Source organism: Thermobia domestica, chromosome 3, assembly GCF_964235325.1.
Source record: "Thermobia domestica chromosome 3, izTheDome1.hap1.1, whole genome shotgun sequence".
In the NCBI taxonomy this organism is placed as follows: Eukaryota; Metazoa; Arthropoda; class Insecta; order Zygentoma; family Lepismatidae; genus Thermobia; species Thermobia domestica.
The window spans coordinates 287659684-287676737 of record NC_137456.1 but is presented as its reverse complement, the minus strand read 5'-3'; positions in this window follow the sequence as shown (position 1 = coordinate 287676737).

Here is a 17054-nt window from a genome sequence, read left to right as displayed (position 1 = left end):
TATAGAGATTTACTCTTCCATATAACCATATAAGGTAACAGGAGCTCATCAAATTGAATAAAACGTGTGAATAACCGAACACGTGTTGAACTAATTTTTAGCAATTTATCCCAAGGGAATGAGATGGACCACCAAAATTTATGATCATACATATTAGGGTTGTGTACTATTATTTCATTTTTTAAATTAACAATTTCCAACAATTAAGTTGTGGACCAAGATATTCATCCAAACGTTTTAAAAGGGTACAACAATATACTCACATCTTATGAAAGAGAATGGACCTTTATTGCTTACGTTTAAATTTTGGTCATTTTTTACTCATAAGAGGGAACCAAGTTGAAAAACCCAAATTTATAGTGATGCATATTATTGTCCTATTCTATTATAGCAAATTTTTAAATTTGGCAGTTTCCAAAATTTAATTGGTGTGTCGAAGTAAACCGTCTCGGTATTTTAAATTGTGCACCAACGCACCGATGTCTTATGAAAGAGAGTAAAAACCTGTTCAAGCCTATATAACCATATTTGGTAATAAGACCTCATAAAAGGGGACAAATTGAGTCATTTAGCTCCATAATCTGAAAATTTGACAAATTTTGCCCACGAAAAGGAATGAGACTGAAAGCCGAAATTTATGGGAGTACACACATGGGTCCTGTGCTACCATACCAAATTTTTAGATTCGGTAACTTCCGAAATTTATCGGAGGTGATTTTGTGCCCCAGTCGAAATTTAGAGAGTCTGCCAAAGTACCCCTGCCATAAATTAGAATTTGTGGTACTAGATACACCTCGGTCACTAATCCCGGGCCGAGGGCATTGGCATTAGATAGGTAGCTTATTCTGGCAAACTTCGGGACATATTAGTAATATCCTAGCAGTGAAAGTGCCAAATATAATTACTTTCAGGTTTTGAGTATTTAACGAATTGTTTAGTTAATAATGCTATTCAAGTTCATTTGTGAATAAGAACACCTATTTGTTATGTGTAGATAAAGTTATGGTTGTGTTCATATTATTTACATAAATATTTGGGGCTTATTTTTGGTAGTGAAAAATCTGCGTAATATAAAATGAATGATGTATAACGACATGCTTAATAAAATAAGTGAATACATATTTTATCATAAAGTAATATACTACGTATTTATCAATATATTCAGATATAAACATTCAAATACTTATTATGGGCTGACCCACACGAAACAAACAAATTACAACTGATTGATATTTCAAGTTTTCTGTACAAGGAGTTCTGGTTTCATGTGCGGCTTGCAAAAATTGTGTGGCATTCTTACTCCAGTATGTCATTAGCCCTGTTCTACGCTTGCACAATCAACCGAATTTTAATCTCTTTTTTCCCACTTATCTTGAATAACCTAAACTTATGTTACGTATTTAATCAAGATATTGATTTTATTTTCTTACAGTAATATTTCATTTTTAAAAAAGGTTATATATAAATTTACAAATTTACTAATATCCTTTATGTATAGATATGCAATAGGATATGCCGACATCGGCGCAGTGGGGAATGTAACACGAAAAGAATTAATGGTTGAAGGATATTTCACTAATCACAATCGTAACCCTGTAACGTAATCAGATTTTAAATGCAAAATGAAATTCAACATCCTGTACTCATGTTGTACGTCATTCACACATTTTCAGAACAATTTAGGAAATCATGCAGTAGAAATTATTTGCAGATGAAATTGCCCCTAATGAAGAATAATACTCAGGATTTATAGCAATGCGTTGAATTAAACACATTAACGACCTGAGTTGGATTCCCGGCGGATCTCATGCGTTTCGTATTCCACGTTAATCAGTAGGTAAACTCTGGTATAGTTTTGCTGCTGAAATCTATGTTCAGTCATCTCATTAAATACATTAACACCCCTGCTTCAAGCAACCATTTATATTCTTGCAATTGTTTAATGTAAATGGAAGAATATTCATGTTACCGAAACTAGGAAGAGAAATTTGGTGGAATGAAAGAATAGTGAACTTTAGACAATACGTGTTCGAATATCTAATGCAGAAACGAGATATACCCCGTATCCTTTCTGTAACAAAATTTGATGAATGCAGAGATCTTTCATGACTTAATAATGAATTGCTTATATTTCGACTATAATTGCAAATTACCTCTATCGTCAAAAATCTTGATTCTTAATTGAGTATGTCGAAACATTGTCTAAATAATAGTCAAAAGGGCCACTGAACCAATTTTGAATATTAATCAAACCTTCCGTATTCTATATGTTAATGTCATTATGATGAAAAATGCACTTTTTTAAAGGAAAAAGCAGGGACGGCACCAAAAACGCTTGATGGTATGGGCGGAAAAAGGCGGACCTAAATGCTGGGTAGGCGGACAATGAAAATGAGAACTGGGCATTGTAGACATGACAGTAATAAGTTTCATTTTATATACTCTGTAGCTGCCTAAGGCTCAGTCCGAAATAGGGGGTAACAAGAATTTGGAAAACAGCTGTCTTATCCTTATAGAAGATACAATTCCGGCATTTGCCTAGCGGGACCGAAGAAATACTGAACTTAAGATGAGCTGCGGGAGTTCGTGGCTATATGCTCGACCTACCGAATTCCGCGTGGCAGTCATATTATCTTTATTTCCAGTTTCTAAAACAATAATAACAGTGTGTACTGTGTATACGATTAAGTTCAAGACAGCTTTACCTCCTCTCCCTCCAAGAATGTACATGAATGGATAGAAATAAAAAAAGGTTCAAACAATATGGACTAACAGATAATACTCTACCTTTTGTTAAGAACATAAAATACACAATAAGTAGGTAAAATAAAACAAGATTTTTTGACATGATCTCTATATGCAACACCAAAGACCTAAGTTAATAAAAGAATAGGGAAATAAGACAGCATGATTGTTTGATCATAGCCTACACAGATGTCTTTGAAACTCAAACTCAATTTAAAAAAAACAACTGTAAATTGGATAAAGAAGTAAATAGCAATTAACAAAACTTTATCATGATCTACAGAAAGAACAACGTATTCTAAACTACGTAGGGCTAATTACATGGTACGAACAAGCTTACAATAATCTTTTTTACCTGCATCTTAACGAAGAGCAATACGTCAATTTTTATGTCCAGCATTGAATACGTTTACCACATCCTCTACAGGGTACATTCGATTTCTTAGATATGTTTTAACCCGTCTAAGACACGAGAGAGAACACTCACATGGTGAACTAGATACATGAATGGTGACTACAATTACGGCTAATTTGTGAATGTAATGAAAGAAATTTTAAAACGATTCATTACTTCAGTCAACTGAGAAATGGAGGTAATGTTAGATTGTTTTTCCTCCTCATAACATTTCAAAACTTTCGGGCGAAGTTTCAGTTCCACCTCTACCCTATCGACATCACATTCGTAATGATATCCAAGTGGTTTAATTTTCTCAAATGAGAGGAGGTGTTCACTTTTGGGGTGAAGAATGCTTATCCCACATAGAATATCTGTATTTTCTGTAAAACGCATTTTCATTTCTGCAAGTTCTCTTTCAAGTACAGGAAGAAATATCCTAAGTCTGTAGTCTTTCTGGGATTGGATATCTTCTTCGTCAACCGAAATTTGCTCAGTCATAATATACTGACGTAAATGTTGGGACATGATCGTGTTCTGGACATTGGATCCGTTAGAGACCTGGCGTTATTTTCAGCAAGACTTAAAGACTAATTCCAATTTTTTTCGATCTTCGCGACTGTGTTTCGAATTTCAGTAAAATAATCCACCACACCTTTCGTAACTAAAACAGCATCATCCCATGTCTATCTTTATTTTGTAGATAATCTGACATTCTTTTCAACTTTCCAAGAAAAAGTGTGAACATTTGGCTTTGGAACACAAACTGAAAAAAAACACTTCACTCAATAGACATCTTGCTTCAGAAGAGTGACAGCGATTTTCATTACTTATCTCAGTAAGTGTTAGAATAACTACCCTAAACGTTCTCTTCATAGCCACACAAGGTGAGACCTAAGATAAGCGAGTAAAAAATATTTCGTTAGTGGTTCAAGAGACACTTAATGACGTAAATAATACTATATATTGAATATCATAAGATAGTACATTAGAAGCCATCGTTTTCTGTGTAGTATCACTGACGGCACCTCAGCAATATATAAAGGACGCGATGACCGATTAGTGGAAGGTCAATATGATGATGATCTTTGACCCGAAGGTCCCTGGGTAAAATGAGCCCATGATGACTTGCCATGGCCTTCCATGGAACGATGATAATGTCCTAAGAACGGTACTTAGATTAAGATCCAAATCACTTGTGTTCCCTGTGGGAATCGAATCCGGAACTCACCGGGAGCCTTGGAAGGTCAATACGAATAACATTATTTCGCATCTGTTTATTTGCATGGTAACTGTGAGGACAAAATATGGACCAGTAATAATCTTCGATAACTGCAGTAGGAAGCGCGAGTTAATCCGAATATTTGCTTGAGCTGTTCGGGTTATTAAATAGTTTGGAGTAAAAGGGGAGTGCACAAAAGCCAAAAATACATTTACAAACGAATATTTGTCAAGGTTTTGTTCTAATCTACAACATGTACAATACCGTATATGTAGTTAAGCATTCAAAATCATTTAAAACAGTCTTGTATTCAAGAAAAGTGAACTGATCTAATTCAATAATCCATTCGGACAAGCGCAGGTTTCGAATTACGGTGGGTTCGGATTAACGCAAGCAGCCTGTACTGCTAATGGAGAAACAAAATACGGAAATGTGTAATTAAAAGAGCTCAAATAGAAGCAAGTCACCTATACTCGTGTCCAATAGAACATGCTACCTATCATGTTTACACCATGCGAGGGGAAACAATATTAGCAATTTTTGCAGTGCTAACAATTTATATGTCCACAGCAATTTGCGAATTATCTGGGAATGATGGGCAAATACCCCTTTAAAACTAGATACACCAAGTAAATTTTATTTTTTCGTGTTATTTTCTCCTGGAGTAAAAACTGGAATTAGAAAGGAAGGTTTACATGGATTGTGATATCAAATAATGGACTTGAAGAAATAATTAACACATATTCCTCCTATCTCTATATTTGAGGAGAGGTGGGGAGACATTTTAGTTTTCTTTCCTAAAATGAAACTTACAGTAACAACGATACTAATGATGCAAAAAACAATAAATATATGTGAATAACTGAAATTCAAGTAGATATATTAAGTAACAAAAGTTTTTTGTTTCATGTGTCTGCGGCAATTACGAGTGTTTATTTTTACATTTCCTCCAACCCTACGAAAGCGCTTTAAATGGCTTTGTAGTTCACGATGTGCTGGAATTTAAAGCCCGCGTAATCTAAATGTTAAACACGACTTTTGGCATCATTATATTACTAGATATATCTGTCTTAAAATCATTGTTCATTGCAAAGTTATCCAGAATCCTAGAACATATTGCAGTACAATCGAAAGTACTACCTATTGCTTTTGAATTACAGGATGTCACACTCATTATTCTACTTCTGATGGGGTGGGCGGATTGGTGGGCGGCCGCCCACCCTAAATGCCGTCCCTGGAAAAAGCAAGAAAAGGATAAATAATGTTTTTGATTGATACGTTGTCGTAGTTTTTTTCGTTTGAGAATAGTTACATTGGAAGTTACTCACACACAGACACACACTATATATATATATATATATATATATATATATATATATATATATATAATGTGTGTGTGTGTGTGTGGAACTTCCAATGTAACTATTCTCAAACGAAAATAAACTACGACAACGTATCAATAGATAGATAGATATATAGATAGATAGATATACAGATAGATAGATAGATAGAGAATAGCATTTGGGTGACGTGGTCGAACTACTTGTTCTCCCAGGAGTGTGGTTCCAGGGCAGTAACCTTAGCTCTGCCCGTGGGATCACGTGAAATGACGTCATATTGTCGCGTTGTTTATGCTCCGTCCTTATGGGCAGTTCCACTTATGTATTTATTTCATATTCTGCCACAGGTGTAAGATTTTTATTTTTATCCTTTTTATTATTTTGTATCATTATATGACTCAGAATGGTTAGGAGATTGTAATCATTAATTCTTAAATTTTACAAGCATCTGATTTCCATTGATGAGATAAATTATCAATTTCGTAGGTTAGTAACATTCCCTTGGGCGACATTTTATTACCTCATGTGATTATGTACAGTGACCACCTCTGTGCACCTCTTAATTTGAATAGAAAATTCGTTATTTTCATGGGTATAGAAGTACCAAATTTGGAGACTTTTAACCTTGGATCACTCTCAGTCCTTTTTTTTATGAAAACAAAGAAGTTTATAAGACCTTGGATAAGCAGCATAAGTTTAAATATGTATTGGAATGTAAAATATGTAAGAAGAGGTTCGGTAAAACACATGCGGATGATTGCAATGTACACCTTTCTCCAGAGTTTGTGTCGCATGTCTTTCAAATTTACACAAATAAATATAACTCTCTCTGTTATGATTGAAATGTTAAAAGTCTTCTTACAAATATACAGAAAAAGAAAACACATATGTCCAAAAATATTTTCCTAAGAAGGTAAGAAATATAGAAGTTATAGTTAATAAAGGAAATCTTCGAAACTTTCATCGACCAACTCTAAGTTCCATTTTCGTAAACTTGGCAAACGCGCAGTGAAAGTTACAAGGAGAGAGGGATTTTTATTTTATTTTATTAGAAATACAACATAAATCTCTCATAATGTTAGTTACTATACATGTTGCACAGCCCTAATAATCATACGTATTACATTTAACCAGTAAAGAAACAATTAAAAAGAAATAAACCACAAGATATGCGAAGAGATCAGGAAGTTTGTGGTAGTGGTTTAATGATACGAGTCTACTAAGGGAACGTAATATGCCCTCGTAGAATAGATGGTTAGCGTGCACGAGCATCAGTTTGAATCCTATACCCCACACTAACTTTATTTTTAAAAAGATTGATTCTTCCAATTACTTAAACGTTTTCTTCTAATAATGTTCTTTAGTATTATCCTCTTTATTCTAGTTTATTTGAATATTTCCAAATAATCCAGAATTAAGTCTTTCAAAGAAGTATTACAATTATCAAGAATTTTATAAAAAGGGGAAACTCCATTTCTAATAATTAGCCTAACCTGAAAAGGAACCCTAGAAATACTTGAAATGGTAATTAACATATGACTGAACTTTAATGGAACATTACAAAACTGAAACAATAACTCCGAATTGTCTCTGCAAGTGATTTGTAGAAAATGGACCGAAATAATAAATATAAGCTATTAGTTTTTAATTAAAAATGTGGTGGCGATAATCCAAAACCCAAGTAGAATATTTAGTCTTCGCTTCACGAAAATAATAATTTTAGAAAAATAATGGTGGTTTGGCTGTTTTAAAATATTTTAGTAAATAAATAAATAACATACTCGGTAACAGATTGAGAGACGGGGTTAATGAATACTATTACAAACTGTTACAAAGTTAGGTGTTGCAGTGCTCCGGTTGCAGCAGGTGGATGTCGCCGAGCGGTCTGGGGTGTTAGACTGACGATCGTGAGGTTTTCGAGTCGTCTGCAGTAGCAACTGTAGAATTTTAACAGACCTCGATGTTTGTGCTCATATCCCTGTGGAGTCTAGTAGTCCTGAAATATGGTTCAAAAATAGAATAAGTCAGGAAGTATAAAGAAGTGTTAGTGCTTTCACATTTGGTGCTTGGTGTCCTTGGTTCGAACCTTGCTCTCTCGATGTTAACTTTGCGGTGGACACACAGCGTGTGTGAGGGTTTGCTCGGAGTTCTCATGTTTCACCCTATTTTCTTTATTACACCATTTCATTTATTTCTCATCACCTCTCCTTTAGCCTAGTTTGCATAACTATAGGACTTAAATCTTAAAGATTTTTTCTCTTTGTCTTACTTTTTGATAACAGGATAATGACTGTAAGTAAAGTACTGCAAATAATTGTGAATATAATAATGCATCCTCAGATAAAATATTAGTTTTCAACCCTTCCCGTTGGTCTAGCGAGTTCTATGTGCGCCTTTGGTGCATGCGGTTCCCCGTTCATTCTCGCTAGAACACAAAAAAATACCTTTCCGTTTACTCTCATTAATCATCCGTCATTTTAACCTGAAGAACGTAGACGTGAAACATTGTACTAAATAACACCATTTCAATAATACCCAGTGATTGTATTGTCTCAATTATCAATAGTTACGATCGTGCTATATACTACCATAATGTATGCAAATTGTTTAAAACAGCTGATTCGATTTCGAGTGTGATGTTTCTATGATTGTTCAAAGATTCAATGCTTCTTTGTGTTAATTCTTCAGCTGCCAATACTGCTATGGCAAGCTGTCTTTCCTTTAGGCAGTTACCTGTGTGACACCATCAAACCACTAGGTTGTAGATCTGCCTGTGTTCTGCATTGTGATTCACAGTAGTCTTAATAGGAGTATAGTATTTTTCTTTTCCTTTCTACATGAAGTCTATCACGCAAATTAGGTATAGCTGAATGTCTTTAGAAACGACACAGTTTCCATACGTCACTCACTAGAAACGAACTTATATTATTTAGTTTTGAAGCTTGCAGAAACAACTACTTTATGCTGAAATTGGCATTCAATGCACAAAGGTATCAGGTTCACATTTCGTATCAGACTTTCAAACCGTGCTAAGCATAAGTATGAAAAGTGCCATAGAACAGGTTTGTCCATTCGTCAGTCCGTCTGTCGATTAGTGTCCGAGCAAAACCAGTAAAATATGAATCGTATTTTTGCAATCGACTGAGCGTCCCATGGATATGCTTAATCTGTTTTGCCAACTTTCTGTTCAAATCGCAAGTGGTTCACATTAAACATTTCCGGTTTCAACATTTATCTTTATAGAACAAAATGATTATTAGATAAAATCAGGCGGTTTCTCCAAACGATTAAGCTTTTCTAAACAGCGTATCATGAAAATTCCGAACACTCTCTCAAAACCTGGTTTCAATTTACTAGAACTCCGGTTTCAAAACCGAATTCCGTAGAGGAGAAACAGTAAGAGATAACCATATGTCATTTTATCCAATCAATTCAGCTTCCCAAAATAACGTTCTGTCTTCACTTTTAATCATCTATTAAACGCGGATACGATTCAAATTGATTTCCGATTTCAATCTTACGTAGAACAAAGATAGTAAAGGGTTAGCGAGTAAGGGCTTTCTATATGAATTCAGAGTCCGAGGAACAGATTCTATTTCTGATATCAGTAACAAATTGCAGCAACTAGTTATACATATATTAGTTTAAGTTTGAGTATTGAATTTCCATAATTTAAAAGTCTGCAGTAGTTTCAAACTGTCAAACGAAATTCACTTGTTTTAGACATACCGGTATTTCGGTTTAACAGCTTAGAAGATTGATCCTCTCATGTCCAGATTCAGTAAGAATAATTATAGGGTGAACGTTATTATGTTATTACAGTGTAAACGTTTTTCAGTTTATTAAGCGTTCTTTGTAAGTGGTATGTCTCTTTGTCTTACTGAATACTGTAGTAGAAAAGAAATCCCAAAGGCATGTTTCATTTACACGTTTCATTGGAATGTACGTGCACTGTATTTTCCGATGGTGATTCAATAAGGAGGTACTATGGATGGACTCATAATAGCACCAACTGTTTTACTATCGTTGTTTAATACGTTATAATCTAAAATACTTTTGAATTAGTTGTTGGAAGTTTAACGACTCCTTCCAACAACGAGTCTTTATTAGACTTGGACCTATAGCTTAACGTGGAATCTGCAACAAATTTACTTCTACTGAGAATGGAATCCGACTTTCACGTACTTCTTTCAGGAAGATGCCAATTAGCCATATGAGCATGCAGTATACAAGTAATTTAACAAAAATATAAAATGTACATATACATGAACCGTTATCAATTTACTTTATAGCAGTGACGTACGTATCAATATACATAAAACATATTACACTGATGAAGTAAATATAACTATGATAAAAAGTATAGTCTACATATCGAGGACGCATTTCATATATCTATTTTAACTCTCGTTTGACTGCTTGATGGAAATCAAGAAATTTTCTACATTTATTTATTTATTCAATAGCAGAAATATCTGTTTTTGAAATGGTTTATTTCATAAATATTTCGAAGGCTCATTTATAGTTCCTAAAGTGAAATCAAAAAATAGCAAGAAGAAAGCAGACTTAGGTAAACGAACTTTGAGACCGTTTTTCGGAACGTAGTAGTGTACATTTAAAGTGTTAATATTACAAACAGGGAGAGCGCAATAGTCAAAAATAGTGGAAAAAAACGTTTCTTGCAGTTTCCGAATCGTAGAATATATAATACGTCGCGTTATGAACTGACGGCGCATGACAGAGTGAGCAGCATACACAGCACACGTGCAAAGTTCTCGGGTTCGTTTCCCGCTGTAGTCATTTTTTACTTTAACCAATAAAGTAAAGCACAAGTAAAATATCAATTCAACATATGTTCAAAGCTGTTGCTAAACCTTGTAATGTTCCAGGTTAACTAGCAACAAAATATAACCCATTCCGTATACATATATTGATATTACGAGCCTCTTCCTCAACACCAAGTAAGATTCGAAGTCGGCTCTTTCTGTTTTAAACTGGGACTTGGGGAATAGAGAATCGGCTTTGTATCTGAGATTTAGTCATTTCCTAGCCGATATACTTAAAAAAAACTCCTTCATGACGATTCAGGTGAACTGCTATCAAAAAACAGGGTTTACAGTTCATTAATTGAACATATATTTAGAAGATCAAAAAATCTCACTATGGGTCATCTTGTTCGGTTTCAGTACTGGGTGTCACTTGAACTCATGTAATAAATTTCATAATCAATGTCATCAGAACACACCTTCGATTCCCCCTTTTTCTTCCGGCATTTTGACATTTTACTTGCTACGTACATAGGTGCGCGGTTGATAATTGTCTCCCAAACACGCTGCTGCAGAGATACTTTATTTCTTACTAATGGTAGACGGGGAAAAGAAGTGTATTACTACCGGCACATCAAACACCAACAATTAGCGTTCAGCTACTGAAAGGCGCAATTCTGAACACCAACATACAGTGTTGCCAGTTTGAGATAAAATCACTGAAGGACACCTGTCACGCACGCGCCAAATCTAGGGTTAAATGAGAAATATATGCACCGAGTTTCGTATTCTTAACTTAAATGTCTAGTGAGATATCCGTCTCACAAGACTTTACTTCTTACATAAATTTTGAGCTCTCCTTCCTTATGCACTTGAAGGATAATATGATAAAACTTCAGCTCAATGACATTTTTAATTATAAATATGTTTAAGAATAATTCTCTAACATTTTCACAATTATCCATGATAATGAGACAGATAACGATGAACGCGCCTGTGGCGCGGGAGACCCGGGTTCGATTCCCGGCGGGAGCTCATGTGGTTCGGATTCCACGTTAATCAGTAGGTCCACGTCTCATATAGCCTCGCTGCTGAACGGGACGTAAAACTCAAAATCAACTCAACTCAGATAACGATGATTTCAATATGAATAAAATAATTTTTCAAATGCTCCCTTCCTTTACTTAAAAGAGAAATTTTTAAACATGTTAGGAAATATGCCCACTTGTTTCCAATCAGAAATATGCGTTCATATCCCCAGTTTTAGAGGTTCTGAGATACTTTATATTTAGTATAAATTATGAACCTCTCTTGTCCCTTAGTATACACCTATTATTGAAAGTAAAAACACCCAGCTCAAGGGCAGTGTTCAAAAATTGTTTTCACAGGACTGAGCCGTATTTTCGCTACGATTGGGCAGGGAAGGTTGAAATCATTGTTTTTGTAATTTACTACATGAAATGCCGTTCCTGGTAAGGGAAGGCTAGATTTATGGAATATATTAGAAATGTATATTTGAGCAGTCCCCACACCTTAGGACAAAATAAAATACAGAAAACTAATTAGACTTATTTTACAAATCTATATAAACAAAAATGAAAGTGGCGATGTTTGCGATTTAATAACTTTTAAACTAGCCGATCAATATCGATCAAATTTTCAACATAGATGAAATACAAACATGTGATCGTTGTTATCATTTTGAATTTGACGGTGCAACTTACGAGAGAAAGAGAGAAGAGATATATAAAGAGGATCGAAAATGACCCATAATAGTGTAAACTCCATAGTTTCCCGGGTGGCAGAGATGAGCAGTGACATTTCCAATGGCTTTTAAATGCAAATTTAGTTCCTTAACTTTGATTAAAGTAGTAACGTAACTGTGCTGTGCAAACGAGGCTTTTGCTCAGAGCGCCGGATTCGGAGGGCGCAAATTTGGGCAAATATTTAGGGGAGCGTTTTGTTTTCGATGGTCAGGGGAGACTAAGGCGAGTTCTTGCCCCGGACTACAACTAGCATATTTGCGTCGCTGAGTAAGTAAGAGGAGGAGATACATGAAAAAGATCGAACATGACCGATATTACTGTCAAATGTATAGTTATTTCTGGTTGCTGAGACAGTGAAACTTACGATCACGTTTAAATTCAAATTGAGTCGCTATTGTCCTTTGTTTCCAAACTGAAACTATTCTACCCGTGCGAAGTACGGATAATTTGCTTGTTTAATAGTTTACCTATTTTCTCATATTGGCTTTTTATAAATAGATTTTGATATTGTGATCAATGTTATGACTCAAAATCGTAGAATTCCGAAACTTCTGGTTGGCATTGAGTGCTAAAGCTATTTTTTCTTTAGATGTTTCATTAACTACGAAAGACCGATTCTCGACATCTCTTAGCATTTTCACTCTGTAAAGAGCAATATATAAATCGCACGTATTAGTAAATTCTTACAACTTCTAGATTGAGAAATGTAATACGGACTGTGATGGAGTTTCTACTTGAGACGTTAAATCGATTACAAAAGCCGCAGTTCGCTTCTATTACACTTTTTGTTCTTTGGCAATCAACGATGAACTGATAACATTTTATTTCTAGAAAATACAGTTTGAATATGGTTTGACGGAAGAAGTGGAACCTACCATTAACGCTCTGAATAAGTTCCATAAAATATTGCTTCTAGATAACCTAACCATTTTTCTGACAGCTGTCGACAACGAACGGATACTTTCTAGATTTAAGCAATGAATAGTTTGGAAGTCTAAAAATCCTGGTGGAGCCAAGTGATGGCCTCCTAAGTATGTATATATATATTGGGTGTAAAGTAAAGGTTATTTACTATGCTTGGGAGGTGAATCTACATATTTTAACAACTAAAATGTCTATTTAACACAATGTCCATATCGGCCTCCTAACCGAGTTACGGACGTCCGAAAGGGTGGGAAAATGAACTTTGAAGGCTAATTCTGGCAAAACGACAAGAGATAAAAGGGCGATGTTAGGCGGCTAACAGACAGTCAAGATTGACTATCCAAAGACACTAAGATGTGTACAAGACGAGCGCAAGGGATTCCCCAAAGGATGCCTCACTGTGCCTTCATTACGTCCGCGGCATGCTTCGCATCCTTTGTAATTGTAAATAGTAATAATCCCGTGTAGATTGTAATAATTAATGCAAAATTAATTCAAAATGCAATTAGAGGTTTAATTTTGCAGTTGTGTTTTAAGCGTTCTTCAGAAAGAATGGCCAAATAAATATTGTGGTGCAGTATATTTACAAGGTAGACGAGAAAGGACCCGATAAATATCTTTGTATATTTAGAATTTACGGCCGAAACCGGCCCTGAACCGTAGAGATATAATTTTGTAGGCCTGCGGGCTCATCCCGAGCCCGTGCAGTCCTCTACCACGCATATGATTCTTCTCCAGTCCAAAACCAATTATACAAATCTTTTTGACAAAATGTTTCCATTCCCCGATTGGGAGCAGCATTTCTGGCAGCGTTTGGATACATGGCTACTTATTTCTAATAAGGACTTTGTATACCGAATTTCGCCTTCTTAATATGAGAAGATTCTGAGGTACTAATTTTTGGTGTAAGAACTTTTTCTCTTACCTTAGATTACGGATTTAAATAAAACTAACGTGATTAGAATCCGACAGGATTACTGTGCTATTTATGTTCAGAAAATAATTCCAAATTGTTTATTCTTTTCTCCGGTATATCACGTTACAAACAATGTTAACTTCATATTTGTAATATACATATAAATTATTGTTGGTTTTCTTTAAACTGAAATTTTATTTGATCTTCTTTCGTCGATTATATTATATTTGACTGCTTAAATGAACTAATAGATAAAATACCATGACTATTGAATTGGAAATTATATGCTATTCTAGCAACGAATCAAAAAAAATATTTCTGGTGGAACTAAACCCACAATTTGAAATTGTATATGATATAAAATATATTTTTCCAACATATATTACCGAAAAAGACTAACTGTTGTGTAGAATGTGTAACATTACATATTGGGTGTTATTGCTATTATTATTACTATTATTTAAAAGCGCCCATGATAATTTCTACTATACCATTGGACGCTGATTTGTGTGCGATGTGCAATCTCCCAACAAAACTCGTATAAAAATACCGAACGTTGACCAAGCCTTTCTGTTCCTTCTGTATCACACCCATTTCTGGGAACTGAAATAGCAAAAACTGCACCAAATAGGATGGATAATGATTGCACATGGTTGTAGGCATATAGCCAGGCCTCAATAACTTAAAAATTGAGAAGATGAAATCATTGGAAATTAATAATTTATCTGAATATACAATATTGTGTTCCCATTTATTTGTAACGGTTTATTTAGAATAAATAATTTCTAGCTGCTATTTAACTGTACAACACAATGCAATAGTATTCTATACCTAGGTAACTTGAGTTTCATACCCTATCAGCTATCAATCATGCTCATTGTATTATACCTAATACGCACCTTTTTATTTATTTGCTAAAGACCTTTACGATTCTACAAAAGGTCGCTTTACAATGAAACACTAACAAACACTAGAAAGTTTGCCAAAGTTTATATATTAGAGATATCCCGGCATTCGCCTGGTGAGACAGCAAAATCGTAAGTCAGTATACTTGGTATCGAAATTCGAATCTGGAGACTTCCAATTACGAAGCGTCAACGCTAACAACAAACCTACGTTCGCTCCGAAAATATTATCCAATTACTTTTCTGCAATTATTTTTGTAAAATGTTCATTATCTTCATAAAGCAAAAAGTGAATATTCTAGTTGGGTTTAGAATTATCGCTACTGCACTTTTAATGTAAAAATAATTCTTTTTGTTCATTATTTCTGTTCATTTTGTACAATTACTTGCCGAGACTATTCGGAGTAATGTTTCAGATTGTAATGTACCTCTAAAGTTTAGCCATATGTTAATTACCACTTCATATATTTATAAGGTTCCCCTTTAGGTTAGGATAATGATTAGAAGTAAACTTTTCTGTTTTTTTATAAAATGCTTGATAATTGTAACACTTTTCTCAAAGCATTTAATTCTGGGTTATTTGGAAATATTCAAATAAACTAGAATGAAGAGGATAATACTAAAGAACATTACTAGAACAAAACGTTGTTTAACGAATTGAAAGAATCAAGCTTTTCTAAAATAAAGTTAGTTTAGGGTATGGGACTCGAACTGATGATCATCTATAAAAATAAAAAAAATCGGAGATTTCTTTCATTAATCATAACTTCTTTATTTATTAACATTTTACGGAAATATTTTTTGGAAATATGTGTTTTCTTTCAATACATATTTTTATAATACATTTCTCATTTTCCATCATAAAAAAAGAGATATTTGTGTTCATGTAATTTTGAAAGACATGCGACAGAAATTCTATACAGGAGTTTACCTAAGTGCTCGGTTCCCCGGAAAGAAGATGACTATAAATGTCATCGATGTCCTAAACTTCTGAGAAATATGGACATTGAGCAAAATACATCGAAAAAGCGGAAGCTATTTAAGATGGGAAGAAAACGCAAAAAGTAGGTTAAATTCGACAGATTATGAAATTGAACTATTTATTAGAGGATGAATTGTAAAAGGTAAATGAAAAATTAAAACGTGACGTAAAAAGGGAGGAAAATACACATGTTTGGGGAGAGAACAAACCATTGGTTGAACTACAGGAATTATAAAAAATAATAAAAATAATATGAAAATAAAGTAAAATTGCTATGTATTTAGCTGATAAAATTATACGATTTGATTATATTGCTGTTGGTGTTGAGATCATTACAATAAAGAAAATTGAGACGAAAGGGTAGATGAATTAAATGTGATCGGTACACAACAAATGGAGAGCATTCTTGAGGTTGCTTAGTGCCAAATATGGAGGAAATTAATGTTGATATTTATGGGAAAATTGAAGATAATGTGCATTTGGCAATACAAGAATATTGTTACATGTTGTTGATATTTTTTTCCAATAATGGCATAGTGTATTTAAAAAATAGAATAGATAACCTTATTAAAGAGTTGCATATTAGTCAGAAGGATATTAACTCATTAGTGCCCAGAATTCCCCAGTGGTATTTTCAAAATTTTATTTTCGCCTATTTGGTCTTAATAGTACTCTAAAATAGAAATTAGAATATTTTTGAAAAATATTTATTTTTTTTCTTGTTTTTTAGGCCGGCAACTTAAGTTGCCAAATGGCACATATATATTCAAAAAAGGGAACATTTTGGAAAGTTATAATTTTGAGGGAGAAAATACACTGCGAAAACATAACTATTAAAATGAAGTTAATCCTTCCTTTACAGACCTTCAATTCTTCCTTCTGGAGTCTTTGAAATCAATCCAGTTGCGTCTTTGTCCTCAAAACACATTGTAGCCAAAAACAGTGCTAAACTTACGTCAATATATCATACAAAGAAAATGCAACGATGTTATGACGAAATAGGCTCCAAAGTAACTTCATGGTTAAAACCTGCAACGTCAATCCATGAATTTCTGCGCTATCACGAAAAATTGCCGTGGCAACTTAAGTTGCCA